We start from the raw sequence: 19,996 nt of genomic DNA, 5'->3' as shown, positions 1-19,996 counted from the left end.
TTTCTAGTCTTTCGTTCATTTGTAAACAACCACAGCAAGGAAAAATACAGCTCCTAGAGAGCAAAAACATAGAAATGTGGAGTCACAGAAAAACAAAGACAAATTCTTTATTCAACAACTTATCTCATTTGTAGAATAAAGTACTTGTCTTTCATTTTTACCTCACATTTCTGACTATCTTCTAGTTTATGGTATTAAATTGTTAATGTTACTTGTCTGTTTTCAGCGATTAAAGCCTGAACCCTGAAATACTTCAGATTGGGTTGTTTTTACTTACCCGCTGTTGCATAATACATAAATACACACAAATGTGAAACTCACATGCATATGTGTCTGTAATAGGCAAATGTTCGTACACAACTTCTGTGCCCACCCTCTAATCTACTTTCTGCAGCACAAACTACCTGATACATAAAACTCACTTGGAGGGTGCCTCCCAAAACCAAGTACCCCAGAAACCTCATTTACACACACACACACACACACACACACACACACACACACACACACACACACACACACGGGGTGCAGATGAGATTATTTTTAATTATCCTTTTTTTTATATATGTTTTTTCGAGCTATGCTTTTTGGAATTGGATTTTCTGGAAAAGCGTAATCCAGTGGAACATAGGGAAACCACATAAATAGAAACTATATATATATATATAGGTAGATAGATATGGATGTGTATACATATCTCGTAATTTCACTATAAGGCAACTGCTCTAACGCAACTTATTGATCAGCAGCTTACTGAAAATGAAACAAGAACAACAAAAAAAAGAAAAGCCTTGTTTTATGCAGCATGGCCAGACCCCCCCCCCCCACAACTCCTGCTAATTATACATGCTAGCTGTCTTATTGCACTACTGTGGGGAGAAGACAAATTCCCAAATGCCCACTGTACTGGGATCTCACAGAGAGAAAAAGCTGTTATGTTTAATCATTTGATTTTAAATCAGCTGTGTCAGTTTTTTTTCTGTTTTCTCAGTTGTCTGCAACCCATACACACACACACACACACACACACACACACACACACACACACACACACACATATATATATATATATATATATATCTATAGATACACACACACACACACACACACACATACACACACACACACACACACACACACACACACACACACACACACACACACACACACACACACACACACACACACACACAGGTCTGTATTAGAATGCCGAAACCTCACATACACAAATCCTTAAAGGCTGACACATAAACAGCGAACCGCAAGAACACCGAATGTCTATAAGCGCAAAATTAAAAATATTGAATTGCCATAGTTGGCCAACTCCACTGCCTACCCAAACAAAATAAATAATCCACACTTCACTCATATGTACACCACCCATACATCCCATATCCTAATTAAATGTGCATTACACACAAATGTATATGAATATAAACAAACAACACCCAAGTAAGGGAGAAGTGTAATTTACGTATTTATTCGGCTACACAACTGTATTACTATATATGCACTTAACCCTAATTCTAACCCTAAGGTGTAGGTTGAATGTATTACTATATACGCACTTACCTTAACCCGCACTCTAACCCTAAGGTCAGTAACTATTGCACATTTGCATTAGTGAGCTATACCGGATAAGGGAATCTCCTACTGACATTTTACCTTACTAAACATGGTGTGGACAACTATAGCAATTTGATATTTTGAATTTCATGCTTGAAGATATTCGGTGTTCTTGCGGTTCGTTGTTTATGTGTCGGCCTTTCAGGATTTGCATATGTGAGGTTTCGGCATTCCAATATAGGACCCCCCCCACACACACACACACACACACACACACACACATACACACACACACACACACACACACACACACACACACACACACACACACACACACACACACACACACACACACACACACACACACACACACACACAGGCACTGCAGAAAGATTCTATGGCAGCTGATGGATATAAGGCTGAACTAGAACCATCTTATCAAATCACAGCATTAGAATTAGAAAAAAAAAAACAATTACAAGACATTTCAAAGAAAGTAGTTTGTTTGCCAGTGTGTTATTGGTTTTGTTTCATGGGGATTTTAGATGAGACTTTTTTTCTTTTTGGTTTAGACCTTATTTGGAAATGTATAACTGACATCAAGCTTGTCATAAGCTGAGCATCTGGGACCACCACCAGAAAAATATCTTACATGTCTGTGTAAGGATTACACAGTGCAGGAAAAGTAGCATAATATGGCCAGAAATTGCTTAGATATGCTTTAGGGATGACAGCACAAGAAGGGGTCAGAGTAAATAGGGAATTTAGTAATGAAAGTACAATATGTCATGGGACTGGGACAGTGCTATAGTGGTCACATGACTTGATGAGCTCATTAACATGCATATAGCATGTGAACAAGCAGAAGAATACATAAAGGTTTAAGGGAAAGGAATAATGATATTGGGGTGGGGAAGCGAAGGTATTTGTGTGTGTATGTGTGTGTGTGTGTGTGTGTGTGTGTGTGTGTGTGTGTTTATGTATTCAATAAGGGTGGAGGGAGAACATAGCAAGGGGTGAAGTGCGTGCAGAAAAGTGGGTATAGGGATTCCAACAAGCCATACACAAAGGACAGACAAAGACAGACAGGTTGCTGGTAACACAAATTAGGGACACAAAGGAGAAGCACAGACAAACAGAGGTAGGAGAATGGTGATGAGAAAGATAAGACTACAATCTAGGGAGGAAAGTGTCACACAAGGTTAGAGACTTCTGTCATGTGGAATGGGGTGGTGTGCCAGGTGATGCACAGTGCCACTCCAAGCCTGAGGTCCGTCATCCCGTTGGTCAAAGCTGGGCAACTATGCAACTCTTCCAGTTACATGAGGATCCCCAGTCCCCACATGTGTATAAGATGTGAATAGTACAGGAGTTGCAAACAATAAGACCACTAAGCAGAGAATCTGGGATGAACATCCCCATCAGCCTGAAGTGGCCAGCCCATAATAGCAAACCATCAGGTGACAGACATGGAATACCAGGCAGTGCCCAGCCTGCCACTGTGGAGGCCATCCCATGTACACAACACCTCATATGTCCAAAAGCAATACAGGTGAGGCTCCAAACTCCAGCAGTAATACTATACCATAAACATAGGGCAGCCACAGGGAAGCAACATCAGAAGACCTGTCAAAGGCATACCTGTTGTATGTCAGGTGTAACAAACTAAACAGGAACCACAAGATAGTGAAATGCGTATCGAACCACAATGAAGGCACAATAATAACTAGCGCTTTCATTCACTTTTAATTCCAAACGTGAACTTCTTCAGAAAAGACAAGCGCCCTCCCCAGCTTTTGCTTTTTATACACACTAATACAGAAAATGATGTGAAAAACATTTTACAATTAATTAATTACTTTCTGTAATAAAATCATTCTATCATGAAATGAAATAATAACCTAATAAATTGAATAAATGATTAAAATCTGTAATCCACATATTTAAAATCTTGGTATTATAAATATAGAATTCCATACTTAACCACATAAATAAATACCTTAACTTGATACATCTATTTATAAAACTACATAATAGTACCTGTGAACACACTTCCACTCTTATGATTACATTACATATATGTGCCCAATATATACAAACACTGGTACAAGGATGAATTTAATCAGATATGAACAATGCAACACTCGTCTGAAATTAACCTTAACTCTTTATTAGTATTCTATTTATTAATATATTTAAATTCATATGTGTAAATTGTTGGTGGACATGTAAGTTGTTGTACACATTAATCCAATATATGTACACACACGTGCGCACATACACACACACACACACACACATATATATACACACATATATGTATATATATATATATATATATATATATATATATATATATATATATATGTGTGTGTGTGTGTGTGCGCATATGCGCACGCCCACGTGCGCACATACGCCGACCTAAAGAATTGTGCATATGTGCACGTGCGCCATACATGTACACACACACACACACACACACACACACACACACACACACACACACACACACACCCACACATACACACACACACATGTACACATATATAAATTCTATGATTTTGGAAATACACGTATAAATTCCATTATTGTGTTCATATAATGTTAGGAACTAGACTGACAACTGCATCATCATCCACAAAGAGTCCCAACTTTTGTATAGGTGTAACAGTAATCCAATTGATTCAAATTGAACTATACTGTAAATAAATGTGATGAAATAAATTGCCTATACAACAAAGAAATTACCTATACAACAAAAAACATTTGATGTTGATGACTTCATTTAGACCTGGTGGTTGATCAGCTCCCAAAACCAATTGCCAAAGGGCTTCCTTTTGTTCTAACTTGTTGTTAACATCTCCCAAGAATGAACCCTTATCCACATAATCTAAAATGAAGAATTCAAACTTTTTGAAGTCATTACAAACTGAAGCATGTCTTGCTAAAGAGTTACTTTTATCATTGTTTTTAATAGCCAATACGTGTTCATATATCCTATGTTTCAGAACCCTAGTTGTTTTGCCCACATAATAACATTTGCACGTCATGCACGAAGCCAAATAGACCACATGGTCACTATGGCAGTTGAAATATTTTCGTGCCCAAAAAGTTTTTCTTATATGTCTTAAAGTGACAAACGAGGTGTTACTTATGTATCTACATTGTCTACAATCCTTGCAGGCAAAAGTGCCTTTTTTACTGCAAACAAACCTAACCATATGTTGTGTTGTTGAGTTTGCACTTTCCTTAATCTGTTTGATGTTATTCACAGTTTTGTATGTGAACCTTGGTTTAACACTCAAACAACCTACCAATTCCTTATTTCCTAAAATAATTCTCCAGTTTTTTTCTATGATGTTTTTTATATCCCATAGTTCGTTTACTATTGGAAGAGGAAATGCAGTATAAAACTCATTTGAGTCCTCTCTGTTTGTGTTTCCTGAACTTCCTGGAGCTCCCACTAAAATGTCACCGGAAGACAAAATTGGCCTTGCTACACCACCCCTTAATTTCATCACTTCTTTCTCCAACCTTTTCACCCAAATGTTCTTATAACCTCTTTGGACAAACATCTTCCTCAAAGTGACTAACTCCTCAAAGTATACATTGTCTTCTGAAGTCAATCTACTTAACCTGATCATCTGACCCTTTATGACACTTTTTTTCATGTGCTGGGGGTGGAGACTATCCTTGTGTAGATATTGGTTAGTGAAACAAGATTTCCTATAAATCTTACTTAGAACTGTTCCCTTAACTGGATCTATTTGTAAGTTCAGGTCAAGAAAGTTGATATGTCTACCAAATCCACCCGACTTAAAATATAAAAAGTTTGTTGTGTTGTTTAGGTCATGTACCATATTGTCAAACTCATATTTTTCACCAGTCCATAGAAAAAACAAATCATCTATGTATCTTACATACATTTTGACTTTGTTGAAACCTGGATGATTTTTTAAAATATTTTTGTTCCCAGTTGGCCATCACTATATTGGCAAAGGCTGGAGCAACCCTAGCCCCCATGGCCACCCCTGATGTTTGCTTATACAATACTTTGTTGAAAGCAAAAAGTTATTATCAAGTACAATCTCCATAAGAGAACAAAGGGCATTAACTTTTTCTCCACCTAGATCTGTATTGTGTATGAGGTAATCCCTCATATACTCTACACCCTCCTCCTGATCAATAGATGTGTAGAGGCTTCTGACATCCAAAGTGGCGAAATTCACTTCTTTATATATCATATCTGTTTTACCCAAAATTTCTAACAAATGCCATGAGTCTCTAAGGAAATACTCAGCTCTTTGTGCTATGGGGTTCAAGATACTATCCAGCCATATCGATATATTTTCAGTTTTAGAATATTTGGCCGATACTATTGGCCTAAATGCTAAATCTTCTGTACAATATTGTAACTTCGGTATTCCAAAAAGATGGCCATCTTAGTTCGCTCTACAAGAAGAAAATCATAGTCATCCTTATCTATCTCCCCTTGACAGAACATGTCAAATAGTAGAATGTCTATCTTCCTAAAACTAGTTCTTACAAATTCTGAAGTTACCTTACAATAATTGACAGTGTCATTTAACAATGTTGTTAAAGCATTATTGTAATCATTAGTATTCATAATGATGATCTTGCCCCCTTTATCAGCTTTCATTACTCTTACTTCAGGGGTCTGTGCCAAATATTTTAAAGCTCTTCTTTCAGCTACAGTTAAATTATTTTGTTCATTATTAACTGAAATATCTTTAAATTCCATTTCACACATCCTCTGGAAAACCTGTAGTGTGTTCACTGGGGGGGGGGGGGTTACAAGTACTAGGCCTACTTGGTAATTTTCTTTTATATGTATCGTTACCACTTATATCCTTCAATATGTATTTCAGATTCAATTTTCGCAAAAATAATCTAAAATCCACCAACAACTTATTTAACTCAACCTTGTTTGATGGAATAAAGGTGAAACCTTTGGTTAAAACACTGTGAATGTCATCAGACAAGTTTATGTCACTTAAATTGACAACATTTAATGCATAATCATTGTCAAATGCAGGTGGAATTACCACCTCCTTTTGTTTTTTCCTTTCATTTTCCCCTTCTCTTGGGTGGAGTTGAACCACTTTGTAGTCCTTTTCTCCTGTGCCCTTTGTTGGTGAAAAGGGACACCAGTCTGTCCATTGTGGTGACTCACCACCTCCGCAAAACTTGTACTGGCTACAACCCCCACACTGGTAGTAGCAGTGCTGTTGTTAATATTTTTAGCTTGACCTGTGACTTTCACAACCTCTGGACCAACATTAGGACCTAAAGATGGATCTGAACGGGACTCCCCATTAACAGGATTCAACCCTTCAGTCACAGTATTTGTTAATTCTGAAACAGTAAGATTTTGGTTAAAATGATCATGAAAAGTTTTGGAATTGTCCACAGTACATATATATGCTTCATTTGAATTATAGGCTCTAATGTCCCTTCTAAGCTTGCCTTGCTTTCTTGTAATAATAGTGGCCCGATGTCTGTCCGCCTTGGCCTCAATGCTGTTATATAAGGCTAACAAATCCGGGAAACAACTAAACTTTTTGATTGATTCATCCAAGTTTTTAATTTCAGTTCTTATTCTGTTAACTTCCCCTTCATAGTGCTCCACTAACACTCTCATCATAGCCAAACCTGCATCATTATATAACTTAATCAACGTGTTGCACAAATTATCGCCTGGTGTCACACAATTTGGGAATGTTGCAGTCCTTAAACCCTGTGGGACTATGTTACGCTGTATACACTCAGTCAAGTATTGAATTTCTAGACAGAGTGTGGCGTGTCTGAAAACCAGTTTTTTTAAATCAAAAACTAATTTTTTACAAGAACTCAAATTATTCAAATTATTGCCGTACTCACTTAATGCCTGGTTAGATACATCGTCCTTCAAATCCTCCAATGGATTCTTGTTTTCTTTACAAATATATCCCCAAACGTTACTTTCAGACAATGCTTGCGTTTCTTTCCTTCCACTCGTTTGACTCACAGGTAACGCATCAGCTTCACTATTAGATGCTTGTACGTGACGTGGTAAATTATCAGTTTGAGTTCTAGCAGTTCCTTCAATAGTATTCTGCTTAAAGGCATATGAATTGCCTTGCAAACAACTATACACTATCTTCGTGATAGTGTCAATTAATTTTTGTTCTGAATCCTTGGGCTGTATCTGCTCTTCAGCACGATCAATCCCTGGTGTAGGATAAACAGATAAATCCAGTAGTATTTCTTGGGAGGAAGCCTCAGTGGCCATCGACATGCTAATTCACCATCATAAAACGAACCAACCCTAAATAACGGACTGAGCCGATGCAACAAACTAAACAGGAACCACAAGATAGTGAAATGCGTATCGAACCACAATGAAGGCACAATAATAACTAGCGCTTTCATTCACTTTTAATTTCAAACGTGAACTTCTTCAGAAAAGACAAGAGCCCTCCCCAGCTCTTGCTTTTTATACACACTAATACAGGAAATGATGTGAAAAACATTATACAATTAATTAATTACTTTCTGTAATAAAATCATTCTATCATGAAATGAAATAATAACCTAATAAAATGAATAAATGAATAAAATCTGTAATCCACGTATTTAAAATCTTGGTATTATAAATATAGAATTCCATACTTAACCACATAAATAAATACCTTAACTTGATACATCTATTTATAAAACTACATAATAGTACCTGTGAACACACTTCCACTCTTATGATTACATTACATATACGTGCCCAATATATACAAACACTGGTACAAGGATGAATTTAATCAGATATGAACATTGCAACACTTGTCTGAAATTAACCTTAACTCTTTATTAGTATTCTATTTATTAATATATTTAAATTTAAATTCATATGTGTAAATTGTTGGTGGACATGTAAGTTGTTGTACACATTAATCCAATATATGTACACACACGCGTGCACACACACACACACACACACACACACACACACACACACACACACACACACACACACACACACACACACACATATAGATACCCACATATATATATATATATATATATATATATATATATATATGTATATATATATGTATATATATATATATATATATATATATATATATATATATATATATAGGTGTGTGCGCATGTGCGCGCGCCCATGTGCGCGCATACGCCCAACTAAAGAAATGTGCATATGTGCACGCGCGCCATACATGTACACACACACACACACACACACACACACACACGCACACGCACACATACACACACACACACATGTACACATATATAAATTCTATGATTTTGGAAATACACGTATAAATTCCATTATTGTGTTCATATAATGTTAGGAACTAGACTGACAACTGCATCATCATCCACAAAGAGTCCCAACTTTTGTATAGGTGTAACACTAATCCAATTGATTCAAATTGAACTATACTGTAAATAAATTGCCTATACAACAAAGAAATTACCTATACAACAAAAAACATTTGATGTTGATGACTTTATTTAGACCTGGTCAGGGGCAGCCCGTGCTATCGGACTGCCGGACTGCAGCCCCCTCAAATCAAAAAGAAAATAAAAAATAGAAAAAAAAATGTTTTTTAAATTTCGCGGACTTCGCGCATGCGCAGTAGTCCCGACTACTGCGCATCTATGCACATGCTCCTGGCAGTCCCCATAGGGGGACACCTCGCTGGGAGAATATGTCGGGGCCGGACTGCAACAGCAGCAGTCAGGATTTAGGGACAGTCTCGCCGATCTCAGGAAGGAGTTTTTGGTTTTTGAATGCAGCAGGGATCTCGCGGGCAGGACGTTAGCTGGATGGATATTATGGAGAACGGACAAGACAGGTAAGTGCATTGATGGAATATATGGGGGGGGGTGTGTGTGTGTGTGTGTGTGTGAAAATGCCCCAGGTGCTCATGGTGGTGTGGTAGGGAATACCTCAGGCTTGAACCCTGTACCCTGTATGCAGGTGTTAAAGACTTGAGTTCCATACCCACCACCATTTGTAAAAAAATTGCAGATTTTTGCCTCATATTTGATCTGATCTGTTCCTCATAATATCTGTGGTTTGTAAATGTTTTAATGCTTGATATTTGATGGTGTAGTAGTAGCATTGTTGCCTCACAGCTGCAGGTTCTTAGGTTTGATTCTTGGCTGGGGTTCCTTCTTTGTGGGGTCTGTATCTTCTCCCTGTGTTTGTGTGGGTTTGCTTTTGTGTCCTCCCATGTTACAAAGACATGTCTGCATTATTTCTTCCTGGGCCTCTGTTGAAAATTGTTTTTTTGTTCCAAGTCAGACTGTCCTAATTAACAAATGTTAAATAAAATTGACAGGCATTTGAATTTCAGACTTCAGGTTTCTGAATGTTTAATTCCTTGCATAACTGATGGTGCAGTGGTAGTATTGTTGCCTCACAGCTATAGGTTTTCTGGTTTGATTCTTGGTCGGGGTGGCTTCTGTGTGGAGTCTGCATCTTCTCCCTGTGTTTGTGTGGATTTGCTCTGGTGCCCTGCCATTTTACAAAGACGTGTCTGCAGTTTTAATCCCTGCTTATCTGCTGAAAATTGTTTTTGTTCTGTTCGCAGTAAAATTGACAGGCATTTGAATTTCAGACTTCAGGTTTCTGAATGTTTAATTCCTTGCATAATTGATGGTGCAGTGGTAGTATTGTTGCCTCACAGCTATAGATTTTCTGGTTTGATTCTTGGTTGGGGTGGCTTCTGTGTGGAGTCTGCATCTCCTCCTTGTGTTTGTGTGGATTTGCTCTGGTGCCCTGCCATTTTACAAAGACGTGTCTGCAGTTTTAATCCCTGTGTCTCTGCTGAAAATTGTTTTTGTTCTGTCCGCAGTAAAATTGACAGGCATTTGAATTTCAGACTTCAGGTTTCTGAATGTTTAATTCCTTCCATAATTGATGGTGCAGTGGTAGTATTGTTGCCTCACAGCTATAGGTTTTCTGGTTTGATTCTTGGTTGGGGTGGCTTCTGTGTGGAGTCTGCATCTCCTCCCTGTGTTTGTGTGGATTTGCTCTGGTGCCCTGCCATCTTACAAAGACGTGTCTGCAGTATTAATCCCTGCGTCTCTGCTGAAAATTGGTTTTGTTCTGTCCGCAGTAAAATTGACAGGCATTTGAATTTCAGACTTCAGGTTTCTGAATGTCTAATTCCTTGCATAATTGATGGTGCAGTGGTAGTATTGTTGCCTCACAGCTATAGGTTTTCTGGTTTGATTCTTGGTTGGGGTGGCTTCTGTGTGGAGTCTGCATCTCCTCCCTGTGTTTGTGTGGATTTGCTCTGGTGCCCTGCCATTTTACAAAGATGTGTCTGCAGTATTAATCCCTGCGTCTCTACTGAAAATTGTTTTTGTTCTGTCCGCAGTAAAATTGACCAGCATTTGAATTTCAAACTTCATGTTCTTCAGAATACATAGTAGCACAACCTTTTTTCTAGCAATTTTCTAAGTTTATGAGATGAATATTTTAAATTTGTCCCTATTTTTGGGACTGTATTCCCCCATTATTGGCTTCGTCCAGGTTTTTGTGCTAAGGTTGACAGCTATGGCAAGAACTGAATTCACTGAATATGTTTGAGGGCTGTATTCCCTCATTACTGGATTTGTCCAGGTGTTTTGTACTAAGAGGTTGACAGCTATGGTGAGAACTGAATTCACTAAATGATAGCCATTTAAGTTTCAGTCTTCCTCTCTTTTACAAAGCAGCTGATGTGGCATAGTGGTATGTTACTCTGACTGTTTGTTGCTCAGGGACCTTGGCAGTAAAATATATGGTGGCAACACAACATTTTATTCTAGCAACTTTCCAAGATTATACAAGCAATGTTTAATGTGTCCCTGGTTTTTGGGCTTTTGACCCCCCCCCCCTCCAATACATTTTGGCTTTTTCCAGTTTTCTTGAGCTGCGAAGTTGAGATGCAGTTGAGTATTGAGTAGATTTTACAAGGAGCTGAGAGCTGCAGGGGAATAGAAGTTTAGTGCCTTGCTTAGTTAATACTATAGCACAACAGGTTGTGCATTTGCTTTTGATGCAGAAGGCTGTGGGTTCTACTCCCACAAGGGGTGGATACTGCTGTACTGAGAATGTTCTCCTTGGTGAAGATACTAACTATGAGTTCGTTATCAGTTTGCCATCCATTTCCTCTTGCAATATTATTACTAGCTTATGATTTTTTAATGTAATATAGGCAATTTATTCCTGAGGGGCAACAGACACTTTATTTTTCGATGAAACCATGAAATATAAAGGTGATTGCTAGCAGCAACCGCTTCATTAGTTACAGATTTCTTTAATGTGGAATTATTTAGATGACTTACTTCAGAGATTGTGCATATTTACTGATAATGGACTGTAGAATTTTGCATATTTACTGATAAAGGTGGACTGTAGAATTGTGCATATTTACTGATAATGGTGGACTGTAGAATTGTGCATATTTACTAATAATGGTGGACTGTGGAATTGTGCATATTTACTAATAATGGTGGACTGTAGAATTGTGTATATTTACTAATAATGGTGGACTGTGGAAGTCTGAGTAGACTTTTTTATGATAAATGTTCTCAACTAGGCAGTTTTGCCATTATGGGTGCATATGGTTTGTTTCATTGCTTACTGGAAAAATGTTCAAAACAAATTTAAAACACCCTCTAACAAGTGTACTGTATTGTACAAGGAATATAACTTTAGTACAATGAGGAAGGTGTATCAAAGAGCACATGTATGTTTCATATGCAAGGGGCCTATGATTCGAAAACAGCCCAAAATTAATCTTTATCTGCCACTGGCAAAATGTATTTTCTTTGAATGTGGGTTTCAATGCTGTTTCAATGAATGTGAGTTTCAAGGGCAGAGAAGTTTTAATGCTAAGTTTTCATTGTGAGACTGCATTGCTTTGTTTAACAGATGACTTAGTGTTTGTGCTGTAAAATACAAAATAAAACTTTCAAATGAAGTCCAACTCATCATAGAAGTAAAGCAGTATGCACATTAGTGTTTATGGTAAATGGAGTGAAATAGCCAAGTAATGGTTCATTGGAATGGCTGCAGAGGCTCCATTCAACCATTATTTTGTCAGGGGGGAAGGGCAGCAAACTCAGACAGGCCCAGCTGAACTATACCTCCCAACTGTCCAGATTTTCAAAGAATGAATAGATTTTTGCTTCTTATTTTTGGTTTGTTGTTCATAAAATTTATAGTTTTAATTCCTAAATGATTTGCCAGAAGTCACTAAATAATAAGTTTCAGACTTCATAACCTTCAGAAAAATGCATGTTAAAGTAAGAGCTGTTCTATCAACTGCCTCAATTTATACAAGAGCAATTTTTAGTACTGTTTATATGTGCCCCCAGTATATTTGACCTTGTTCAGATTTACTGCATTAACAGGTTGAGAGGTACATGCAAATAAATTGCTTTATAGAATTAGGCATAGCCAACCTCTCAATTGTCCCCAATTTTTGGCTCAAAATGTTGCTCTTCCCCCTAATAATCCCTCCGCAAAATAGCAATTTTGGAAGAAAGCATGGAGGGTTTACAATTAAGAAATAACTGTAATAATCAAAGTTATAGATTACTTGAAATGCATGTAGATTATTTTATTTTGTCAGCTGCTCAAGGTAGCAGTACTAATATTAAAGTGCCCCTTCTTTGACAGGTAGCAGCTGTATTGTGTGTCTATTTTATATTTTTGCATCACATTTTTGCTCCATTTTTCATAAAATTGTGTTTTTTGGCAAATTAGTGACAAATCACTAAAGACTGAAGTTAGAAAATGACAGACATTTGAGTTTCAGATTTTATACCCTTCAGAAAATTCATACTAATGCAAGACCTATTCTATTATCTTTCTAAGTTTATTAGAGCAATATTTAAAAAATGTCCTTATTGTTGGGCCTTTGTCCCACTTCTGTGTATGGCTTTGTCCAGATTTCTTGCTCTTGAGGTTGAGAGGTATGACAAATGTGTCAGGGCCATCACAGTCAGCCAGAGAGATTTCAAATTGTGACATGCTTGTTGCACCCCACTCCCCATGTAGTGACTCTGGATGTGTCCAAGCAAGGCAAGGAGTAGTTGTATCTACCTTGGATGGGGAGGACACACTGCATAAGTACTACAGTGGCTTTTCATCTGTCCTTGATTTTGCAGAATGGTCTGGTTTCTGTCATATTTTTGTACTGTTGATTTATGCTTATTACTCAGATTTATGCTTATTACTCAAAGTGCCTGTTGCTCTGTGTTTAAGTAGCAATGCTTTAATGACCATAAGGTAAGCTTGTCTGACATCGTAAGATGCAAGTAAGCTTTAATAAGCATACTGTTAAAGAATTGCCAACATTGAAAGCCTTTCTGTTGTTGCCATGCAGAGAATACTTGACTAGATAATGTATAAGCCTTGGGTATTAAAGGACAGGATTCCATTATTTTAAAAAGCTCATTACACTTGTTGGAGACTTCCAGTCATCTCTACAGACTTTACCCGTAAACTAAACAGAATGCCAATCATGTGTGGTCCATAACCTGTGCAGTAATCCTTTAAGCAATGTATCTTGAGCTTGTTTCTTGTTTGCTTTTCATTTTTTACTTTTATCATGTTTTCCCCACGAAACAAGTTGTCAGGCAGCAGGTCATTTTTGGATAAGAAACATTTTTACAAGCGGGGGCATCACATAGATTTCTACTTTCAGCATGTTACTTGGTACTTTAATAAAGCTGAATATATTATAATTAGAACTGCAGTGCAAGGAGAAGTGGTTTGAGTTGAGTGCTTCTGGTTTTTCTTATACTTGATTTTGACTGGCATTCCAGTAATGAATTTAAAAAGTAATTTATTTTTTCATGCCTCACAGCCTTTTGTTTCCATCTAGATATTAAGTAAGCTGTCGTGCAGCCAATGCATTGAAATATTTTTATTCTTCTACACTTATTTTTGTCTTGATTGGACTTTCATAATGATGGTTTGCTACCCAGGGCAGCGTATTTAATTAAAGTTAGTTTTTTGTGGTTTTGTGCATAGCCCCTCCCCTTTATGGTTGACCACACCCCTTCCCCATTGACTCCACCCATTCAGCTGTCTCCTGCAGCCCCCCTGTGATTTGAAGTCACCAGCCGCCACTGGACCTGGTGGTTGATCAGCTCCCAAAACCAATTGCCAAAGGGCTTCCTTTTGTTCTAACTTGTTAACATCTCCCAAGAATGAACCGTTATCCACATAATCTAAAATGAAGAATTCAAACTTTTTGAAGTCATTACAAACTGAAGCATGTCTTGCTAAAGAGTTACTTTTATCATTGTTTTTAATAGCCAATACGTGTTCATATATCCTACGTTTCAGAACCCTAGTTGTTTTGCCCACATAATAACATTCGCACGTCATGCACGAAGCCAAATAGACCACATGGTCACTATGGCAGTTGAAATATTTTCGTGCCCAAAAAGTTTTTCTTATATGTCTTAAAGTGACAGATGAGGTGTTACTTATGTATCTACATTGTCTACAAACCTTGCAGGCAAAAGTGCCTTTTTTACTGCAAACATCCCTAACCATATGTTGTGTTGTTGAGTGTGCACTTTCCAAAATCTGTTTGATGTTATTCACAGTTTTGTATGTGAACCTAGGTCTAACACCCAAACAACCTACCAATTCCTTATTTCCTAAAATAATTCTCCATTTTTTTTCTATGATGTTTTTTATATCCCAGAGTTCGTTTACTATTGGAAGAGGAAATGCAGTATAAATCTCATTTGAGTCCTCTCTGTTTGTGTTTTCTGAACTTCCTAGAGCTCCCACTAAAATGTATAACTGACATCAAGCTTGTCATAAGCTGAGCATCTGGAACCACCATCAGAAAAATATCTTACATGTCTGTGTAAGCATTACACAGTGCAGGAAAAGTAGCATAATATGGCCAGAAATTGCTTAGATATGCTTTAGGGATGACAGCACAAGAAGGGGTCAGAGTAAACAGGGAATTTAGTAATGAAAGCACAATATGTCATGGGACTGGGACGGTGCTATAGTGGTCACATGACTTCATGAGCTCATTAACATGCATATAGCATGTGAACAAGCAGAAGAAAACATAAAGGTTTAAGGGAAAGGAATAATGATATTGGGGTGGGGAAGCGAAGGTATTTGTATGTGTGTGTGTGTGTGTGTGTGTGTGTGTGTATGTGTGTGTGTGTGTGTGTGTGTGTGTGTGTGTGTGTGTGTGTGTGCGTGTGTGTGCGTGTGTGTGCGTGTGTGTGTGTGTGTGTGTGTGTGTGTGTGTGTGTGTGTGTGTGTGTGTGTGTGTGTGTGTTTATGTATTCAAGAAGGGTGGAGGGAGAACATAGCAAGGGGTGAAGTGCGTGCAGAAAAGTGGGTATAGGGATTCCAACAAGCCATACACAAGGGACAGACAAAGACAGACAGGTTGCTGCTAACACAAATTAGGGACACAAAGGAGAAGCACAGACAAATAGAGGTAGGAGAATGGTGATGAGAAAGATAAGACTACAATCTAGGGAGGAAAGTGTCACACAAGGCTAGAGACTTCTGTCATGTGGAATGGGGTGGTGTGCTAGGTGATGCACAGTGCCACTCCAAGCCTGAGGTCCGTCATCCCGTTGGTCAGAGCTGGGCAACTATGCAACTCTTCCAGTTACATGAGGATCCCCAGTCCCCACATGTGTATAAGATGTGAATAGTACAGGAGTTGCAAACAATAAGACCACTAAGCAGAGAATCTGGGATGAACAACCCCATCAGCCTGAAGTGGCCAGCCCATAGTAGCAAACCATCAGGTGACAGAAATGGAATACCAGGCAGTGCCCAGCCTGCCACTGTGGAGGCCATCCCATGTACACAACACCTCATATGTCCAAAAGCAATACAGGTGAGGCTCCAAACTCCAACAGTAATACTATACCATAAACATAGGGCAGCCACAGGGAAGCATCATCAGAAGACCTGTCAAAGGCATACCTGTTGTATGTCAGGTGTAACTGATGCAGACATTGATGATGGAATTGACAGTGAAATAATAAGTTGTGGCATGTTGTCTGGGGCATTCTATTCAAACTGCAGGGGTACTGCCATTGACATGACACTGAATAAAGGCAACCAGTTAGGTTCAGGGTAGAAGTATGATACCCATAAAGAGGATGGAACATCAAGTATCAGCCTGATCAGCATCACCTGCTACCGGTGGGAATCCCCTGTGGCAGGATGGGCAACAGAATAATTCAACCTGCACTCGCAGGTTATGTGACACACAAAGCAAAGCAAAACAAAGCAAAGCAAATGTATGTGCCTGCAGTATCCCTGAGCTACTTTCTCTTACCCAACACACTTTCTCTTCCATTCAAACCTGGCTCACCGATAATCCACTAATCTTAAATCCCCAAAAAACTAAACTTCTACTTTTTCTTCTTAAAACACTAACACAACATAAATCCTCTTTTTCCATCACCTCCCTTAACAATACCATCATCAGACCTGAACTACATACTAAATTACTTCGTGTCACCATAGATGATGAATTAAAATTTGATTTACATATCAATCAATGTACAAAGAAAACTTACCAAAAACTTGGCATCCTGTACTGTAAACATAAATTTCTTCCTCCCTCCTCCAAACCTTCCCTAGCTAAATCTCTCCTTTTACCCTCTCTTCTGTATGCTGCTCCTGTCCTTACTAACCTCCAGTCAACTCTTCTCAGCAAACTAGAGCAAACCTATAACAAAATAGCTAAGTTTGCCTCCAATCTCCCCTATAAATCTCACCACTGCCTTGCCCTGAAGTCTTTGCAATGGCCTGAATTCCCCAAACAACTATTCCTTCCTCAACTAGATATAGCGCTCTCTGTTCTTTATAACCCTACTTCCTACCCTTCTATTTCTAATATTGTAGCACTTTACAACCCCCCAATGCCAGCTTCATACATCTGACAAACATCTTTTGGACATCTTGTAAAGGCAAAAAATAATAGAAACTTTTTTAAGTATATTTAGTTTAGTTTAACTATGGATCAATGAAAATTTACAGTATGGTGAGGAGAAATGTAGAACTGAGTAGGTGGACTTGATTTGTTCCACACTTTTTAAAAGAATGTTTTAAAATAATGTATTAGTGTAGTATTTTAATTGTTTTTGTAAAAACTTGATTGGATAATTAATTAATTACATTTCAATTTGTTTTCTGTTGTAGCCTATATATATAGGCAGCTGTGTGTTAAGCAGGTTTTGTCTGAAGAAGACTGGGTATTTTCTTGGCCGAAAGCGCTTACGCTAATAAACAGTCCATGCCTTGTTTGTATCAGTCCGTTTCTGTTATTTTTTTGCCTTTACAAGTTTAGTTTTTGTTTGCGTGTTGATCTGGTTTGAGATGTCTAGTGGAAATGGAGGTACCAGTCAGCAGAGTGGGCATAATGGGACTAGTTCACAGCCATTATTCTCGCAGGATACTGAGCGATAATCCAATCCTACTCAGAACCCTGAAGAAGCGAATGCTTTGGGTAACCTCACTATTCTAGTTAATCTTATTTTAACCAGAGTAGAAGATCTCTCTCAAAAAGTGGAATCGAACCCAAAGAGGAACCTTCCTGTAGTATCAGCAGTTTCAGGAGGGAACATTGACATGACTACCACTTCTGCTGGGCACCTGGGGAATCGGCAGACGTTACAGGTAGTAAATCATCTTAGTGGTGCACCCAGGTTGTCCGATGGTGGTAGAAGCATACGGAGCGGGGGAAATGACTTGCATGAACAGTTAAACGGAGATACTAATGTAACATCTATACCATCAATGGCTAACTTTTTGGGTAAAAAAGATTTCTTTGGTATGCCTAATAATTCGAATCAGAGATCTTCGAATCAAGAAGGCTCGGTGAGTAACTTTGTAGATAAACTAAATACCTTTGATCAAAAACTGTTTTGGTGCAGGAAACTGCAATTGGAGGTTGCATACCTCCAGGAATGTATTACTAAGAAGGTAATACCTAAGGGATTGCGCCAATGGCGTTACCCTGCTGGATTTGTTAATAACTCACTATACCACCAGGAATTGTTAACCCTGTTTGATAAACAGGGTTTTGAGTTTCTGCTTTCATTGATTAATTTTTATGGCATAGAGATTACAAGTCTTAAAGGGGACTTAGAAGTTCTTGAGGCTGGTTTTCTACAAGACACTGATTTTACAAGATATAAATATGATTACCTAAGATTTTTTTCCAGTATTGAAGCTTCTATTTCTAAGATTGTTTTAAATAAGAAACGTAAAATGGATAGAGATGTGAAAGACTATGCAAATAAAAAGGCTTAGCCCCTCCCCCTTCAGTGGGACATATTTTATTTAGGGGAAATGAGGACTCTAATGCAGTTATCACGTTGGCCGACAGTACCAATCAAGAGCAGGTACCTGTTCATAGGAGCAAACGCATTAGGAGTCAAGTGAACAACAGTAACAATAATAATGCACAAAGTAATAATCAAAACCAAGAAGAGCAAGTTTTTAACAGTGAAAGTGACCAGGGTTTTTCCAGGGTCAAGAACAGGCCGAACAACAACAATACCCAAACAAACAGCAGGGGTCATGCACAGAGGAGGAAACGAGGGAATCAATGGAGGAGATGATATTCCCTGCAATAACAGGACCTAATGTCCTTATGAGTCAACAAGGGGATTTTAAGATCTACAATTATACTGTTTTAACTGTTGAGCAACCCTTGATTGACTTTTTTTCAAAAGGACTTTCTTTTATCCCAGATAAAAAGGGTGAACTTGTTAAAACTATTGTTGACCTGAAGTTATTTGTTCGGAAGTTGAATTTGGCATTTTCTTTAGGGAATACACCTGCACTTCTTAATACCTACAGAGTGTTGAGTCTGTTTAATCCACCATTGTATGGGGTGTTAAACACCTTCGAAAAGTTATGTGACATAGATCTAAGGGCCAGATTGAATACTAATAAACACGCTAGGAGGATGAGAAGCAATATTTCTAAAAATGAGTTAGATTTAATTTCCCTACTCATTGAATGTAACGTTAGAATCATGAAGCCGGATAAGGGTGGGGGTCTAGTTTTTATGATGAATATTTCTATGAAAATAAGATGCTGAACCACTTACAGTCAGATACTTATTTAAATTCTAGTTTAAATGAGGTCCATGCATCCTATAAGAAAATCAGGGGAGTGCTGGATGACCTTTTCTGGAAGGTAGTATTGATTGTGCCATCTTCCATTTTTTGTCCATGCCAGTCCCAAGGATTCCCACCATAATGTTTTAAAATAATGTATTAGTGTAGTATTTTAATTGTTTTTGTAAAAACTTGATTGGATAATTAATTAATTACATTTCAATTTGTTTTCTGTTGTAGCCTATATATATATAGGCAGCTG

The sequence above is a fragment of the Protopterus annectens genome, chromosome 10.part0 (assembly GCF_019279795.1).
Source record: "Protopterus annectens isolate FY-2018-M chromosome 10.part0, PAN1.0, whole genome shotgun sequence".
NCBI lineage: Eukaryota > Metazoa > Chordata > Ceratodontiformes > Protopteridae > Protopterus > Protopterus annectens.
The sequence above is the reverse complement of the archived record's forward strand: the minus strand, read 5'-3'. Positions refer to the sequence as shown.